Source organism: Dipteris shenzhenensis, chromosome 20 (genome assembly GCF_047967505.1).
Source record: "Dipteris shenzhenensis isolate YYH24624 ecotype China chromosome 20, Dip_SZ_1.0, whole genome shotgun sequence".
NCBI classification, from domain to species: domain Eukaryota; kingdom Viridiplantae; phylum Streptophyta; class Polypodiopsida; order Gleicheniales; family Dipteridaceae; genus Dipteris; species Dipteris shenzhenensis.
The window spans coordinates 41,887,536-41,905,026 of NC_141615.1; positions in this window are offsets into that span (position 1 = coordinate 41,887,536).

Sequence of the window (17,491 nt, forward strand, 5' to 3'; positions counted from 1 at the left end):
TACGAATTTCCTTATGGGAAAAAGCTATTGGGAGTTCATTACAGGAAATGAAGAAGAACCAATTCTTCCTAATGTTCCCAATCAACAGGAAATGCAGGCATTTAAAGGATGGCATGAGAGAGCTAGAAAAGTTATGTACTGGCTATCTATCAGCATTTCGAATTCTATGATCGTGCATATTCAGGATGCAAGTACACCAAAGGAGGCATGGGATACTTTGGCAAAAATGTACAACACAAATACGCAAGCCAAGAAAATGCAACTCAAACAGGAGTTACATAATGTGCAGAGAGAAAATTTGAGCATCAATGAGTACCACATGAAGGTGAAGAAAATTGCAGATGCACTTACTTCCATTGGGTCGCCAGTGGAAGATGATGATTTAGTTTCTGTGACCTTGAATGGTCTAGGAAAGGATTATGCACAGTTCCGGACATCCATTGCCATCCATGAAAAATTTCCTGATTTTGAAGAGTTGTTTGCTCTTCTAATTTCAGAAGAGCAAAGAAATGGGGGTGCATCTTCTTCAGGAGGAACTTCAAAAGAAACTGTCTTCTACTCAAATGTTGGAAGAGGTAGAGGCAGAGGTAGAGGAGGCCGATCTGCAGGCCGTGATAGAAATCAGAATATGACAAACTCAAGAAAACCAGTCCTATGCAGGAGGACGTGGTAACTCTAGAGGCAGGGGGAGCCAAAGAGGCCCTGGTGGATGGCAAAGAGGCCAAAATGCAAACAGCAATGTTGAATGCTACTACTATGGTAAAATGGGTCATATGGCTAAGGACTGCTACAAAAAGCAAAATGACATTATGAATGGAAAATTGCAGCAAGGCAATTATGCATCTTCCAGTAGACATGGTGATGACAGAAATGAGCATCTATTTATGGTGTAGCATATGACCAATTCTGTGACAAGTGAAGAAGAACGAAATGATGTGTGGTATGTTGACTCAGGTGCTTCAAACCACATGACAGGTCATGCCGAATGGATGCAGGATGCAAGGAAAATGGAAAAACCAGGATTTGTGGAGACTGGTGATGATACTGCACATCCTATTGTGCAAATTGGTAAAATTCCTTTGTCTATGCAGGATGGAAAAAAGAAATACCTGTCCGATGTATTTCATGTCCCGAACATCACCAAGAACCTAGTTTCTCTTGGTTAAATCGTTGAGTAGGGCTTGCAGGTCAGATTTAATCCTCATGGATGCTTTGTTGAGGATATGAAAAATAACGGTCGCCTAATAGCAAAAGGAAAGACGAAAGGCAGGATGTTTATGTTGGATGCAAACATGCCTGAATTGAGTGCAGCAATGTTTGCACATGGGACCGGTGTAGTTGCAGACATTGATATCTGGCACAAACGCGTTGGTCATGTTAATATACAGCGACTTAAATCAATGCAAGCCCAAAATATTGTTGCAGGATTGCCTAAATTCAAGGTTGCAAAAATGCACAAGGTTTGTGAAGCTTGTCAATTTGGAAAACAGGCAAGGAAACCATTTCCTAGGCATGTTCAAGAGAGTAAAAAGCCATTGGAAATAATCCACTCTGATGTGTGGACTACTAAAGCTGCATCTATTGGAGGCTGTCACTTTTTTGTCACTTTTATTGATGACTTCAGCAGAAAACTTTGGGTGTATTTTATGAAAAAGAAAAGTGAAGTGTTTGGGCACTTCAAAGCTTTTAAAGCTATAGTTGAAAAAGAAACAGGCCTGCAAATAAAATGCCTAAGGTTAGATGGAGGGGGAGAGTACCTCTCAAATGAGTTTGCAAGGTTCCTGCATGAGCATGGCATAAAGCAGCAATATTCATGCAGTCATATCCCACAACAAAATGGAATTGCAGAAAGGAAAAATAGGCATATTGGAGAGGTATCTCGAGCTATTCTAAATGAAAAAGATCTACCAGATTATTATTGCGCTAAAGCAATTGCTACAGCAGTTTACATAATGAACAGGACTCCCACTGTAGCAATACATGGCATGACGCTAGAGGAGATGTACACTGGTAGGAAACCAGATATTTCTCATTTGAAAATTTTTGGTTGCATTGCCTATGTTCATGTGCCAGATGAGTTGAGGTCCAAGTTGGATCCAGAAGCTGAGAAGTGCATCTTTATTGGTTATTCTCTACAGCAGAAAGTGTATAGATGCTATAACCCTTCTACTCGTAAGTTTATAGTGAGCAAAGATGTTGTTTTTGATGAAATGAGCAGCTGGTATAAACCAGTAAATGTGATGATTGATGTAGATGCACAAAATGGTAATGCTGCACAGAATTTACAGCAGCAATCACAAAATATCAGTGGACCTGCAATGTCGTCTAGTAATGGTTCACATACTTCACTATGGACAGGCAGATTGAGATCAGGAGAATCTCCTCAAAGCAATGCAGAGAGTGGTATGCAGGTATCATGAAAAGGAAAAGAGAAGGTAGATCAGCCCATGTTTGATGTGAACGCAGGTCACTCTTGTGTGGATGGTGAATCCAGTGGCTCAGAACAGAGCAATGATGATGAGTTGGGTATTCCTTCTATTGTTACACCTGGAGTAAGGAAGACCAGGGATGTTTTGAGAGCACCTGGAAGTGAGCCTATTTTGCACAGGTCTACCAGGGTTAGGTATCCTGTGGATAGGTTGAAATATGATGGATTTACAGCCATTCACTATGCCTATATGGTCAAAGTGATACAGGAACCAGAACCCACTTCTTTTGAGCAAGCCATGGGAAATGAAAAATGGGAGAAAGCCATGGATGATGAAATGGATGCCTTGGAAGCAAATGCTACATGGGAATTGGTGCCTTTGCCTAAAGAAAAGAATGCAATTGGCTGTAAGTGGGTTTATAAGATCAAGCACAATGCAGATGGTTCTGTTAATAGATACAAGGCAAGATTAGTTGTCAAGGGGTATGCACAGACATATGGCATTGATTATGAAGAAACATTCAGTCCGGTTGCAAGGATGGCAACTATAAGAGCAGTCATTGCTATGGCTGCATCAAAGGGATGGTCTTTACATCAGACTGATGTAAAGAATGCCTTCTTGCATGGTGATTTGCAAGAAGAGGTCTTTATGGAGCAACCAGCAGGTTATGTTCATGCTATTCATCCTGAGTTTGTTTGCAGGTTGAAGAAAGCCTTGTATGGCTTGAAGCAAGCACCTAGAGCATGGTCTGACAAGATAGGACAGTATCTTGTCACTATTGGCTTTCAGATTTCCAAGGCAGATTTCTCATTCTATGTGAGAAAAACAGAGAAAGGTATTATGCTGCTTGTCATTTATGTTGATGATTTGATCATCACAGGTGATAGTGATGAAGATATCCTTCATGTGAAAATGCTATTGAGGCAGAAGTTTGAGATGAAGGATTTGGGAGAGCTGCGTTATTTCTTGGGCATTGAGGTGATTAGATCACCAAGTGGGATACAGCTCTTGCAGAGGCAGTATGGATTGGACATGCTGTCCAAATATGGGATGACAGGCTGTAAGCCTATTTCAGTTCCTTTAGAGTAGAATGTGAAGCTGAGCATAGATGCAGGTGAGCTTCTGGAAGACCCTACTATGTACAGACACATAGTAGGAAGTTTGATTTATATGACTATTACCAAGCCAAATTTAAGCTATGCTGTTGGATTGGTAAGTCAGTTTATGCAGGCTTCAAGGAAACCGCATTTGGATGCGGCTAGACGCATACTCAGGTATGTGAAGTCCACATTGCAGTATGGACTATTTTATGAGGCTGGGGTTCAGATACAGTTGCATGGATACACTAGTGTACGACAACCCTTTGCCTCATTTTTCCACATAAATCAACCCCCATATCCCAAGTCTAAGATACTCCCTTGGTTTCTTCCCAATTTTATAATACGTTCAAACCTCTAGGAGGACAAGTGGAGGGTTGGCACAAGGAATCTTGCCCCCTCATCCTACTTTCCCATTATTCAACTTGCATTCTTAGACTTTCTACACCCCCCCCCCCACATGGGCCTACCCTACATGGAGGGAATAGTCCAATATAATATCCTTCACCACCTATTTTTAATTACTTCTCCCATGGTCCTTGGGCCATACCTCATTAAATGCAGGTGTGGGACTGCCTAGGTGGAGGGGTGGTACATGGAGGACCCATGCCACCTTATCATTTTATATTATTACTACCATGGATTATGTACAACACACCTTATGGGTCCTCTTACGTGGAAGGGTGGCACATGGTCATGCCTTGCCACCTCAACCCTGGGCCTTATGCACACCATATTTTATTATACTATTGCCACACATACAAGCACACACACATATTTATGCCTTTTACTTTGGTCAAATTTATCCATAATAGTAGCCAGATGGATGCACTAATTGGTGTGGATCCGATTGTTAATTACTAACACATGTGGAAGGTTAACTTTGGTCTTCATTGTTGTATGCGCACAAGTTTGGAATACAAGCTCCCTATTCTCTTCGAAGAGTGCCTTTGGGTGTTCTCTTATTTCCATTGTAGTGCCTTTGTGTTTGCCACTCCATCCCCCTTCACTCTCTCCTTCCCTCCTCCTTCTCCCTCCCTTCTCCCCTCTCTTCTCCCCTTCTCCCTCTCTACTCCCTTCTCCCCCTTCCCTCTTTCTCTCATGGAAACGCATTGCAACAATTCAAGAGCTGCTTGAGTCACACATATTGAGGGATCATGTTTTGCATTGTTATCACAAGGAGTGTCTTGGAGTGGAGTCTCCAATAGCATTCCTTCAAGATCCTCATGACTTGTGAGTCATAGTTGAGACTACACATCTTTGGTGCCGTTACTAGGGAGTTCAAGGTATGCTTTTATATTGCACTTGCCTTCTCTCATCATCATTTACCCATTGCTCATTGGTTCAAGATTAAATTGGAGTGTTGATAGTGGAGTTGTACAAGAGAAATGAGTGAAGAAGTGTGTGTTTAGATGGAAAAAATATGAAAATTGTCGTTTTATATTGGAAAGCATTTTTTATCATGGAAGCTTGTTTTTTATGTTTGTTAGTGTTTTGAAGTGATAAGAAGATATTTTAGAGGATTGCTAAGGTGTGTGTGATAGCAAACTCCAAAAAAAACACCCAAAATTCAAGATGGAAGCTCAAATTCAAAGTGGTTCTTGAGTGTTGTGACAATCCCACTTGTAGAAATTTCTCATTCATGCACCAAAAGTGAATGTTTTTTTCTCTTTTTTTTGTTTAGTATAGGTAGTCTAGGTAGTGCATAGCACCCACAAACACTCAGATCTAGAACCAAAACTCAAAAATTCACCAGAAATCACCTAACAAAGGTCAGCAAAATTTGTGATCTTAGACATCTCCTATCCACACAGGTTGTCACCTTAGCGCTATCCCCACGACCCATCGCCATAGTGTTATCCTCATGGTCAAACCCATGTTGACAATCGGGTTATTCCCTATCCCCACAACTTTGTCAAATGTTCGCTGTCTAACCCATCGCCTAAATTAATATGTCAGAATCTACTATCTCGTGGGTGTGATAGGCGTTGACCAATGGCCTTGAGCCTAATAGGCCCACTATTTGCCGTCAACTTAGTGTCAACCCCATGATCATTGCCATAATCAGATTCCTCTAACCCCATGATCATTGCTTAAATCCTATCCCCATGCCTGTTGGCTTATAGCTAACCCCTCGACCATCAACATATTCACATCTCGTCGACTTGATCCATAACCTACCAGAACCAAAAGGTTGATGCCACCTTGGATGGGGGAGCGGTTGTCAGTGTCTGCACCAAGGAATGCTGGAAGAGGTGGAGAAAACCTTGCCTCGAGCAAACCCAATTATCTAGTCAATGGCAAAACTATTGAACCCTTGGGAATCCTCACACGAGTATTAACATTAAGGTATTCAGCTTTATGTACCCTGTTACATTTGTAGTCATAGACTTTACCTAGTAGCCTGGATATGAAGCCATCCTAGGCAGGACTTTCTTGCAAATTTTTGTACTCGTACATGATTGGCACATCAAGAACATCTATTTATGACATGAAGAGCAAGTCGTACAATTGGACTTGCGTACATACAAGGCCCACCCACTACTATGGAAACTATTTGCCACAAAATCCTACACAACCAGTAGGATCGCATCCTTATAACTTTTCCAAAGTTGTGGGAAAGAAGAGGATGAGAAGGAGGTAGATGAATTTTGGTATGCCCCTCTCCCCGAGCTAGAGTTCTCTCAGAATTGGATGCACATTTTGACAAGCATCGACGTTCCAGAAAGAATAGGGTTCGAAATAACAACCCCTGAGCATGAAGAGTTGAGCACAATGGTTCACCTGATAATGTTTAACATGCTCAAACCATGTGAGGTGAGCAAAGGAACAAAAAGGGTAAAATCAGACCTCTAATAGCTAAAATATGTGGGTGCTATGATTGTTCACCTTGAGTTTTCCTCCAATTAGGGCTCATGATTGAGCAAAGTTACCTCCCCAGTCGGCTCCATAAGTGCCATGAAGGAGCCCCCCTTAGCTCCAAAGCTTCCAACTCCCAAAAGCCCAAAGGCTCCCACTAGGGCCAAGAGGAATACCACCCCAAGGGGAGTGGAGGAGGAGGATGAAGAGAAGGAGGTTCTACTATAGGTACCTTCCCATTACAAGTCCTACACAATCAAGGATCACAAGATCTTATATCATTAGGCCAAGAGAACTCAGGAAGAAGGGTGATCCCAAGAATATGATGGACCAAATAAGGTTAAGGAGGTAAATGTGGCACCAAAAGGGGAGGACCCACAACTCGTATTCATAGTAGATGACCTCAACCCCAACGAAGAGAATTCTTTAATTGCCCTCCTTCAATAGTAAAAGGACTGTATGGCCTGGAAATACACAAATATGAAGGGTGTGCCCGCTGAAGTCATGCATCACACGATATCCATGCTAGACAATGTCAGGCCAATGCATCAGCATCCCTATCCTATGAATCCCAAATATGTGCTCATAGTGTGAGAGGAGATCCAAAAACTCATAGATGTGGGATTCATCTATGAGATAAAAAACATAGACTTGGTGTAACCCATCATGATAGTCTTAAAGAAGAATGGAAAGATTCGAGTATGCATGGATTTGAAAAAAGTCAATGCTCAGCACTAGGTGCGACCACTATCCCTTGCCTTTCACGAAACATGTTCTAGAAAGAGTAGCCAGAAAGGAATATTATAGCTTCCTACTAGATGGATTATTGGGATACAATTAGGTATCTATTACCCCATAGGATCAACATAAAACTTCCTTCACAACCAAGTGGGGTGTGTATGTAGTCAAAGTAATGATATTCGGGCTTACCAATGTGACCACCACATTCCAGCAGTTGATGATCACCATCTTCAAGGAGTACCTAAGGGACTTTGTGGAAGTCTTCTTGGATGACATGTGCATGAAATCAACATGGTATGATCACTTGAGATACTTGAAACGAGTCCTAGAGAGGTGCAAGTCGTACCGTTTATCCCTAAATCCCCTCAAGTGTAAATTGTGGGTCAAACATGGTGTGATTCTTGATCACATAGTGTCCAATAATGGCATCCCCACAGATTACAAAAAGATCAAACTCATCTTAAAGATACCACCCCCCACAAATTCCAAAGGACTGCAACAGTTTATGGGCCATACGGCCTACTATCGAAGGTTCATCTTGTTCTACACACACATACCCCGACCATTGTTGTACAAGATGTTAGTTGTCTTTGAGTGTGGACCACGGAATGTCAGAAATCAATCAAAACCCTCAAGCTATCTTTGGCCACAACACCGTATTATGGGCCCTAGACTAGAATCTAATGTTCCATGTTCACATAGATACCTCGAACTTTGCTATCGAGTGTGTGTTAGCACAACCAGGGAGTACAACTTGGACTACCTGATGTACTTTGCTAGTTCAAAATTAAACGATGTCAAGGTTAATTACATGACAATAGAGAGGGAAGTCATGGCCATGGTCTACACTATTAAAAAGTTCATGCATTACTTTTTAGCCAACAAATTCTTCTTTTTTGTTGATCATCAAGGATTATTGTATTTGGTTATCAATCCCTATAACAATGACAGGACGCATCACAAGGTGGATGCTAATCCTTCTGGAGTTTGACTTCACTATCATAGTGCATAAGGGAAAGACCCAAGTCCTAGCTAACCACATTTCAAGGATTCCCAATGGGGAAGCTCTGATGGGAGTCGAGGATGACCTCCCAAATGCTCCCCTATTTGTCATCAACCTAATTCTAGAATGGGAAGCTAAATTAGGCCACTACTTGACAAACGGGTTGCGTCTGGATAAAACCCTCAAGAGGGATAGAACCTGCAAACTCATCAAGGATGCAGCACCATGCCATCTTGATGGCATCATGTGTAAATGCGTGTGCAAGCACGAATACATTGACATGTTAAAAGAAGCACATTTTTGCATAGCAGGCAGTCACTTCGTCATGGTTGATGTTACAGACTTAAAGTGTTGTAGCAAGGCCTTTGGTGGCCAACACTCTTCAGAGATGCATCTGAGTTTATCAAGCGATGCAACCCCTACCAGAGAGTGCAAATCCCACATTAAGCAAACATGATGCCCCTAACTGGAATATTAACCAATTAGCCCTTTGAGAAATGGGGCATAGAATTTATTGATCCGATAAGCCTAGCAGCTAAAGGAACAGGGGCCAATTACATTATCTTGGCCAATGTGCGATCCACAGATAAGTTTTTATATGAGTAAGTCATCACACGGTTTGGGTGTCCCTTAGAATTGGTTAGTGAATGAGGAACTCATTTCTTCAATGACATTATAGCGATCCTTACTAGTGAATTCATGATCATATATAGGAAGTCATAGCCTTGTGGGCATACTGAACATCTTACAAATTGGCCACGAATTGCACCCCCTTCATTCTAGCCTTTGGGGCAAAAGCAATTATACCAATGGAAAGGATCACCAAAAATTCCTTGGTGGAGTGCTTAATCGATCTCAAATGGCTAGACGAGATAAGATTGCGTGCAGCCTATTACCTTCGGGTAGAGAAGGAATGGCACAAAAATGGTTCGATTGCAACCTCAAAGACAAGGACATCAAGGAAGGATCACTTTTCTATAGCATTTGCAACACAAAATGTAAACTAAAATACAGGTCCATGGATCCCTACCACGTGGTGGTGGAGACTACTTCGCAAGGGGCATGCCGAATTGCTACCACGGATGGAGTGGAAATGGATAGCTACCTTAACAAAAGTAAATTGAAAAGATACAATGGACCCCTCACCCTGTAGACCCTCCAGGTCATTCATAGGGAAAAGGAGCTTAAGGCTGAGGTAGCTCGGATGAAACGTCAGGCCATCAAAGAAGCCAAGGCATGTAATGCAAAAATCAAACAATGTAATGGCCTCGCTTAAGGTAACACTTGAACATCCAAGGCTAACTAATGAACTAATAGTAGATCCAGCTAGGTTGAATTTCCAATTGCAAGGCCTGAACTTACACATCCAGGCACTCGTGGATCTAGGAGTGAGGCATAACTTCATCTCCCGTGAAGTATGGGAAGTGCTGCAGGTACCCCTAAACCTTACTATGGCTTCAATCTATGCCATCAATGGCCAACTCTTAAGCACATTAGGGTATGGGGACTTGAAACTAATGGTTGTTTGTCAGGAAGTAGAGATTTATTTTTTTGTTCTCCCCATAGAGGAAATATATATATATATATATATATATATATATATTGGGAAGGACTTGGTGCTATGCCATGAACTTCCAAATTGACTAGAGGGCTAGAACAACATTTCTCATGAATGGGGGGAGGTCTATAGTAATTCCTCTTTGTGAACTTCATCCCACCTCCCCCACAGTACCACCACCTTTGCAGTATGGACTATTTTATGAGGCTGGGGTTCAGATACAGTTGCATGGATACACTGATGCTGATTGGGCTGGTAGTGTTTCTGATAGGATCTACCAGTGGATATGTGTTCTCTTTTGGGAGTGCTGCAGTCACTTGGAGCAGCAAGAAACAGCCTACAATTGCCTTGTCGAGCACAGAGGCTAAGTACATGGGTACAGCAATGGCTGCATGTGAGGTAGCTTGGTTGCATAAGCTACTCTATGATATGCATTAGTCTACAGATGGGCCAGTTGTCATTTATTGTGACAACATGAGCAGCATACACTTGGCAAAGAACCCAGTCTTTCATGCTAGAACAAAGCACATTGAGTTGCATTATCACTATGTGCGGGAGAAGGTTTTACTAGGTCTTATTGATCTAGTTTATGTCAGCACAGAGGATCAGGTAGCTGACATATTCATGAAAGCATTGGGCACAGAGAAGCTGGGCAGGTTCAGAAACCTACTTGGTGTGTAGGAATTGGGATTGAGCTCGAGGGGGAGTCTTGAAATATCGAGCTCCACTCGCGATATGCTAGGGTGACCATTGTGTATTTATGTCACCGACTTGTTAGCTGGAGATGCGGTTGGTACACCGCCCATGAATAATAGCTGGATGACAGCTATCCTTATCTACTCTAGTTTGTGGCTCAGTTAGTATGCCACCTTAGTTAGTTGAGTTTGTTTTGAGACCCACATATAGGGTTCTTCTATTTCTTTGTACGAGAGTTCTTTTGGCTCTCACAAGTAAGAAGAGGAAAATTGTTTTCAGCCTCCACCTTTGTTTGTATTCCCCCATTTGTCCATGTGAGAAAGTCGCAAGTGACACTCCTTCCCTCTCTCCCACTATCTTCACACCCCTCTCCCCCTCTCCCCCCCCCTCGACCCCTCCCCCCCTCCCCTCTGCTCCCGCTCCCTCCCCCCCCTCCCCCCTGCTCCCGCTGCTCCCTCCCTCCCCTCCCCTCAGCTCCCGCTCCCCCCTCTCCCGCCGCTCCCCCCTCCCTTCGCCCCCCCCTCCCTTCGCCCTCCCTTCCCCTCCCCCTCACTCCTGCTCCCCCCCCCCTCTGCTCCGCTCCTCCAGGGGACCCCCTCCCTCCCTCCCTCCCCCACCCGGCTCCCCCGCTCCCCCCTCGACCTGTCCCCCCCCACCCCCTCCGCTGCTGCTCCCCCCCACCCCCTCGCTCCAGCTCCCCCCCCTCCCTCCGCTCCGCTCCTCCAGGGAACGTCCCCCACCCCCTCCCTCCCTCCCTCCCCCACCCGGCTCCCCCCCCTCCCCCCCTCGACCCGTCCCCCCCCACCCCCTCCGCTCCTACTCCCCCCCACCCCCTCCGCTCTGCTCCCGCTCCCCCCCCCTTCCCTCCATCGACCCCTCCCCCCCCCTTCCCCCCAGGGGGTCTGGTGGCCGCGGCCGCTAGCCTCCCCGCCCCCCTTCCCCCCCTCCAAGGGGGGTCTGGCGGCCGTAGCCACCAGCCCCCCCCTTCCTTCTTCCCCCCCTACCCCCCTTCCCCCCCTCCAAGGGGGTCTGGTGGCCGTAGCCGCCAGCCCCCCCCCTTCCCACCTCACCCCACTTCCCCCCCTCCAAGGGGGGTCTGGCGGCCGCGGCTGCCAGCCCCCCCCTTTCCCACCCCGCCCCCCTTCCCCCCCTCCAAGGGGGGTCTGGCGGCCGTGACCACCAGCCCCCCCTTCTTGCCCTGCCCTCTTCCCACCCCGCTCCCTTCCCCCCCTCCAAGGGGGGTCTGGCAGCTGCGGCCGCCAGCCCCCCCCCTTCCCCCCCCACCCCCCTTCCCCCCCTCCAGGGGGGGCAGGCGGGGCTGCTAGCCCCCCCCCCCTTCCCACCCTGCCCCCCTTCCCCCCTCCTTCCAGGGGGGGGGGAGGGGGCTCTAGCGGCCCCCCCGGCCCCCCTTCCGTCCCCTCCCCCTGTCCCTCCCTCCCTCCCCCACCATACCCACCCACCTCCCTTCCCTCCCCCACCCGGCCTTGCCCCTCCCCCCCCCCTCCTCCCCCCATCGACCCTGCCCCCGTCTCTTCCTCCCCTCCCCCTCCCTCCCCTCCCCCTACCCGGCTCCCCTTCCCCCTCCTCCTGCCCTCAACCCCACCCCTGTCTCTTCCTCCCCTCCCCCTCCCTCCCCTCTTGCTCCTCCATCCTCTCCTTCTTCTCCCCTCCTGGTAGGAACCTTTCTCTCTCTAGCTCCTCTCTCTTCAAAAGTTTTTAAAAAAATCTAGATAAAGAATTAATCAAAAAAATTTACAAGTACCTGGAAAACGTTTGTAAGTTTGCTCTTTCTTGCTTTCTTGCTCTTCCTTCCTTGCTTTCTTGATCGTCCTTGCTTTCTTGCTTCAATGAATGAAATGAGGGGAGAATGAATGAAGAACGAAGACTATATATAAGAAAACTTAGGTTTTCCTCCTCCTCTCCTATTGGCTTTCCATTCCTCCCCTCTCTCCTATTGGCTTTTCATTTATCCCCTCTCCCATTGGCTCCCATTACTCCCCCTCTCCCATTGGACCCCCATCCCTCATCCCAATCTTCCATTAGCCCTCCCCCCATCCATTTCTTCTTCCTCCTCCATTGCCACCACTCCCATCCCACATTTCCACCACGTCCCATACTCCTCCCATTTCCCAAAATCCCATATTTCCCCATCTCACCCTCCTCTTTTTTATCCCCTATTAACTCCCCTCACTCATTTCACTCCCTTATTATCCTAATCCCCTATTACCTTCCCCTCTCCCATTCCATTCTTCCCTCCCCGCTCTCACTTCCACTTCCCATTACTCACTTGCCATTGGAAAACTATTAATATATTATTATACTATTTTTTATACTTATTATCATACACCCCTATTACTTCCCTCTCCCATTCCACTTCTCCCTCCTCACTCCCACTTCCACTTCCCATTACTCACTTGCTATACACATTTGCAAACTATTAATATATTATTATATGATTTTTTATACTATTTGCAAACTTACATGTGGGCAAAATCACAGGTGTCAAAGCGATCCTATTGTGGTCATACAACAACTGTGCTTTTATTCAAGGGCGTATTTATCCTTATCAACAAGCTTATTTACTCAAGGTATGAAGTGCATAATTTGTGCACTAGGTGTTTATTTTGTTGTATCAAAATTGTTTGCCACACACACACACATATACACATATCGAGAAATTTCTAATATTATCGCATCTACATTTCTCCAATGGGCACAAAACTCTGTACATGCCTCAACCTAGGTCATATTGACTTGCATACAAAGTGGTGCACCCATCCCATAAGTACTTGCTCGGATAACACACCTCCAAACGTATTTTATGACGATTGTGCATAACACTAGGAACAAAATGGTGTAGAATGTGAGATTGACTATGCAAAGCATATCCAATGGACACAAGACTTTGCACGTTCCTCAACCTAGGCAGTATTGACTTGTGTGCAAAGTGGCATCCCCATCTGATAAGTACTTGTTTGATAAATACACCTACGATTGTGTTTTTTTACGGTTGTACATGACACTAAGGCCAACAACGGTATTTAATACTCAATCTACCATGTAAAGCATATCCGATGGGCACAATACTTTGCACGTGCCTCAAAAGCGGTGGTATGGTATTCCATGCAAATTGGAACGCCCATTCAATAAATACTTGGTATGATAATATACCTATTAAGAGCGTGTTCTTTGACGGATGTGCATAACACTAGGGGGAAAATGGTGTGTAATGTGTGATCCCCCATGAAAAGCATAACCAATAGACACAATACTATGCATGCACATCAACCTAGTTGAAATTGACTTTCTTGCAAAGTGGCTCCCCCATCTGACAAGTACTTTTTAGAATATCACGCCTAGGACCATGTTTTTTATTGGTTGTTGTCCATGACACTAAGGCAAAAACACTAATTTATGCTTAATCGACAATGCAACGCATATGCGATCATCACAATACTTTGCACACATCTCAACCTAGGTATTATTGACTTACATGCAAAGTGGCGTGCCCATCCCATAAGTGTTTAATGCTTGTTCGACAATGCAAAGAATATCCGATGGGCACAATACTTTGCATGAGTCTCAACAATTGTTGTATTGCATTGCATGCAAAGTGGTACACCCATCGGATAAGCAGTTGGTCGGATAACACACCTAAAAGCATGTTTTTTTATGGTTGTGCATGACATTGAGGCACAAACGGAGTTTAATACGTGATATATCATGCAAAGTACATCCGATGGGCACAATACTTTGCACCCACCTCAACCTAGGTGTTATTGAGTTGCATTAAAAGTGGCGTGTTGGTTAGATAAGTACTTGATCCGATACCACACCTAGGACCGTGTTTTTTTACAAATGTGCTTAACACTAAGGCAAAAACGGTGTTTTATGCTTGATCAACAATGCAAAACATATCCGCCGATGGGCACAATACTTCGCACACACCTTCAACTAGGTGGAGTTGACTTACATGCAAAGTGGCACGCCCATCCCATAAGTGCTTGATCAGGTAATATACCTAGCAGCGTGTTTTTTTACGGATGTGCATGACACTAGAGCAAAAATAGTATTTAATGCTCAATCGACCATGCAAAGGATATCCGATGGGCACAACACTTTTCCTACACCACAACCTAGGTGGTATTGAAATGTTCTCAAAGATGCACACCCATCCGATAAGTACTTGGTCAGATAACACACCTAAGGGAGTGTTTTTTTGCGAATGTGCATGACACTAGAGCAAAAATAGTATTTAATGCTTGATCGACCATGCAAAGGATATTCAATGGGCACAACACTTTTTGCATGCCTCAACCTAGGTGATATTGAAATTTTCTCGAAGAGGCACACCCATCCGATAAGTACTTGGTCAGATAACACACCTAAGGGCGTGTTTTTTTGTGGATGTGCATATCACTGGAGAAAAAAAGGTGTATAATGCGTGATCGACCATGCAAAGCATATTCGATGGTGACAATACTTTGCGTGCACCTCAACGTAGTTGAAACAGACTTGCGTGCAGAGTGGAGCCTCCATCCAATAAGTACTTGTTTGAATAACACACCTAGGACCGTGTTTTTTCATGGTTGTGCATGACACTAAGGCAAAAACGGTGTTTTATGCTTGATCGACAATGCAAAGCATATCTGATGGGCAAAATACATTGCACACACCTTCAACTAGGTGGAATTGACTTACATGCAAAGTGGCACGCCCATCCCATAAGCGCTTGATCGGATAACATACCTAGCAGCGTGTTTTTTTACAGATGTGCATGACACTAGAGCAAAAATAGTATTTAATGCTCGATCGACCATGCAAAGGATATCTGATGGGCACAACACTTTTCGTACACCTCAACCTAGGTGGTATTGCAATGTTCTCAATGAGGCACACCCATCCGATCAGTACTTGGTCAGATAACACACCTAAGGGCGTGTTTTTTTGCAGTAGTCCATATCACTAGGGAAAAATGGTGTATAATGCGTGATCAACCATACAAAGCATATCCGATGGTGATAATACTTTGCACACACCTCAACATAGCTGAAGTAGACTTGCGTGCAAAGTGGAGCCCCCATCCGATAAGTACTTATTTGAATAACACACCTATGACCATGTTTTTATATGGTTGTGCATGGCACAAAGGCAAAAACGGTGTTTTATGCTTAATCGACAATACAAAGCATATCCGATGGGCACAATACTTTGCACACACCTTCAAATAGGTGGAATTGACTTACATGCCAAGTGGCATTCCCATCGCATAAGTACTTGATCGGATAACACACCTAGCAGCGTGTTTTTTTACGGATGTGCATGACACTAAGGCAAAAATGGTATTTAATGCTCGATTGACCATGCAAAGCATATCCGATGGGCACAATACCTTTCCTACACCTTAACCTAGGTGGTATTGAAATGTTCCCAAAGAGGTACACCCATCCCTAAGTACTTGGTCAGATAACATACCTAAGGGCATGTTTTTTTGCGGATGTGCATATCACTACGGGAAAAATGTTGTATAATGCGTAATCGACCATGCAGAGCATATCCGATGGTGATAATACTTTGCACGCATCTCAAAATAGTTGAAACGGACTTGCGTGCAAACTGGAGCCCCCATCCAATAAGTACTTGTTTGATTAACACACTTAGGACCGTGTTTTTTCATGGTTGTGCATGACACTAAGGCAAAAACGGTGTTTTATGCTTGATCGACAATGCAAAGCATATCTGATGGAAACAATACTTGCAAACACCTTCAACTAGGTGGAATCAACTTACATGCAAAGTGGCACTCCCATCCCATAAGTGCTTGATTGGATAACATACCTAGCAGCGTGTTTTTTTACGGATATGCATGACACTAGAGCAAAAATAGTATTTAATGCTCAATCGACCATGCAAAGGATGTCCGATGGGCACAATACTTTTCGTATGCCTCAACCTAGGTGGTATTGAAATGTTCTCAAAGAGGCAGACCCACCTGATAAGTACTTGGTCAGATAACACACCTAAGGGCGTGTTTTTTTGCGGATGTGCATACCACTAGGGAAAAAACGGTGTATAATGCGTGATCGACCATGCAAATCATATCCGATGGTGACAATACTTTGCACGCATCTCAACATAGTTGAAACGGACTTGCGTGCAAAGTGGAGCCCCCATTCGATAAGTACTTGTTTGAATAACACACCTACGGCCATGTTTTTATATGGTTGTGCATGACACTAAGGCAAAAACGGTGTTTTATGCTTGATCGACAATGCAAAGCATATCCGATGGGCACAATACCTTGCACACACCTTGAACTAGGTGGAATTGACTTACATGCAAAGTGGCATTCCCATCGCATAAGTACTTGATCGGATAACACACCTAGTAGCGTGCTTTTTTACGGATGTGCATGACACTAAGGCAAAAATGGTATTTAATGCTTGATCGACCATGCAAAGCATATCCGATGGGCACAATACTTTTCCTATGCCTTGACCTAGGTGGTATTGAAATTTTCCGAAAGAGGCACACCCATCCGATAAGTACTTGGCGAGATAACATACCTAAGGGCGTGTTTCTTTGCGGATGTGCATATCACTATGGGAAAAACGTTGTATAATGCGTAATCAACCATGCAGAGCATATACGATGGTGACAATACTTTGCACGTGTCTCAACCTAGTTGAAACAGACTTGCGTGCAAACTAGAGCCCCCATCCGATAAGTACTTGTTGGATTAACACACTTAGGACCGTGTTTTTTCATGGTTGTGCATGATACTAAGGCAAAAACAGTGTTTTATGCTTGATCGACAATGCAAAGCATATCCAATGGGTACAATACTTTGCGCACACCTTCAACTAGGTGGAATTGACTTACATGCAAAGTGGCACAGCCATCCCATAAGTGCTTGATCGGATAACATACCTAGTAGCGTGTTTTTTTTACGGATGTGCATGACACTAGAGTAAAAATAGTATTTAATGCTCGATCGACCATGCAAAGGATATTCCATGGGCACAAAACTTTTCCTACATTGCAACCTAGGTGGTATTGAAATGTTCTCAAAGAGGCACACCCATCCGATAAGTACTTGGTCAGATAA